Source organism: Bison bison, unplaced genomic scaffold (assembly GCF_000754665.1).
Source record: "Bison bison bison isolate TAMUID 2011002044 unplaced genomic scaffold, Bison_UMD1.0 scf7180017864101, whole genome shotgun sequence".
Taxonomy (NCBI): Eukaryota; Metazoa; Chordata; class Mammalia; order Artiodactyla; family Bovidae; genus Bison; species Bison bison.
Genome location: NW_011494673.1, coordinates 3,219,514 through 3,221,823, shown reverse-complemented (window position 1 = coordinate 3,221,823; position 2,310 = coordinate 3,219,514).

The window sequence follows — 2,310 nt, the reverse complement described above, 5'->3', positions numbered from 1 at the left end:
CATGCGAAGAGTTGACTCATTGGAAAGACCCTGATGCTGGGAGGGATTGGGGGCAGGAGGAGAAGGGGACGACAGAGGATGAGATGGCTGGATGGCATCACTGACTCAATGGACGTGAGTCTGAGTGAACTCTGGGAGTTGGTGATGGACAGGGAGGTCTGGCATGCTTCAGTCCATGGGGTCACAAAGAGTTGGACATGACTGAGCAACTGAACTGAACTGAACTGATTGATCCTGAGTTGGAAGTGGGGATAAAAAATATACAGCAGCTGACCAGGTCCTCAGAATTCCGAGGCAATTACTGCAGAGTTTTTTGTTTTCTGGACTGGTTGCTGCAAAAATTGGGATTTGGCTTCCATCTGTAGCAAGCAACTCAGGAAGTCAAGCGTAGCTGCAATGGGGAGCTAAACAACAACCCCTGTAGCAATGCCTTTGAGTTGCTGCCAAGTGCAAATAATGGTGGCTGACTCCTTGCAAGCTCTGAGTAAATAGCTTTTGCTTGTTCTCATTTCAGTGGTCTTAACTATTTCCACATGTCTGACAGCACAGCCTTCCAGCAGAAGTCAACAGCCTCTAAGTGAAAAGCAAACACAGTTCGGGAATAGCAAGGTGGCCCAAATGGTTGGAGGAGGATAAATTGGGAGGAGCAGTAGGACATGAGGTCAGAGAAGAAAGACAAGGGCAGATTATCCCTGCCCTTATAAGACTTGTGGCTTTGACTCTGAGTGAGCTGGGAAGCCATTGTGGGTTTTGAGTAGAAGAATGACCTGATCAGACACAAACTGCTAGATTCAGAAAAGACTGTATTTAATAAACAATTATCTAATTGAGCTATATTGTTCTCTACAGAAGAAAGACTGTGGAAATAGGAAACATAAAGTCTAGTGGAAGAAAGAGCCAGAAGAGCAGGAATCAGGGGTGTTTATATCCAAAATTCTGGACACATTTCCTCTAAGATGACTCATGAATAGGGGAGGGTGAAATAGCCCTTAAGAGTTAATCATGTGTGCTCTGCACCTGTTCTCCCCACTCACATGCCACCTCCTTCATCTAAGTTCTTCCTTTGTACTGGGCACTGATGATGGCACAGCAGATACAGCCATGAACCAGACAGACACATCCAGAGGAGATGAGATTGCTGTAGGGGAGCAAAATTTTTTTACCCCCAAATATACCTCTTTCACATGAGGATTAATTTAGGCTGATTATTTTTAAGAAACAGAAGATCTTCTTGTTACCTCCCCCTTAACTGCCTAAAAGAATTTAGATAAAAGGCCTATTCCTGGAATAGGGCTATTATGAGAAACGTCAGCAAAGAATATAGGCTAGGTGTGAAACAGGAGAGAAGGGGGCAGGACACAATTTTGAAAGAATGACATAGCCCAAGGACACAACATAGACCAATTAAATGGGTCCAAGATGGCAGACAAGACAGTTCCAAGGCACCATCAAAGACCGAAAGGTGGGCGGGGGGCCCAATTCCAGGAAATCTCCACCCCTTCCCCAAAACAGCTGGAATAATCTCCCACTCATTAGCTTATGAAGTTACCCAGCCTATAAAAACTAACCACCCCACATTTGGAGGCCACTGCACTCGCCCTCTGTGTTGGCCCACACTCTGTCTGTGGAGTGTGTTTCTCTCTGAATAAATCCACTTCTTAGCCTATCACTTTATCTATCACTGAATTCTTTCTACAATGAGACATCAAGAACCTGAGCTTCATTACTGTAGGTTTGCACTGAGTTCAAGTCCTAGCCATGTAGGTTCACGTCCTCAGTTCAGTTCAGTCACTCAGTCGTGTCTGACTCCTTGTGACCCCATGGACTGCAGCACACCAGGCTTCCCTGTCCATCAACAACTCCCTGAGCTCGCTCAAATTCATGTCCATTGAGTTGGTGATGCCATCCAACAATCTCATCCTCTGTCATCCCTTCCTCCTGCTGTCTTCAATCTTTCCCAACATCAGGGTCTTTTCAATGAGTCATTTCTTTGCATCAGACGGCCAAAGTATTGAAGTTTCAGTTTCAGCGTCAGTCCTTCCAATGAATATTCAGGACTGATTTCCTTTAGGATGGACTGGTTTTATCTCCTTGCAGTCCAAGGGACTCTCAAGAGTCTTCTCCAACACCACAGTTCAAAACCATCAGTTCTTTGGTGCTCAGCTTTCTTTATAGTCCAACTCTCACATCCATACATGACTACTGGAAAAACCATAGCTTTGACCAGACAAACCTTTGTTGGCAAAGTAATGTCTCTGCATTTTAATATGCTGTCTAGGTTGGTCATAGCTTTTCTTCCAAGGAGCAAGC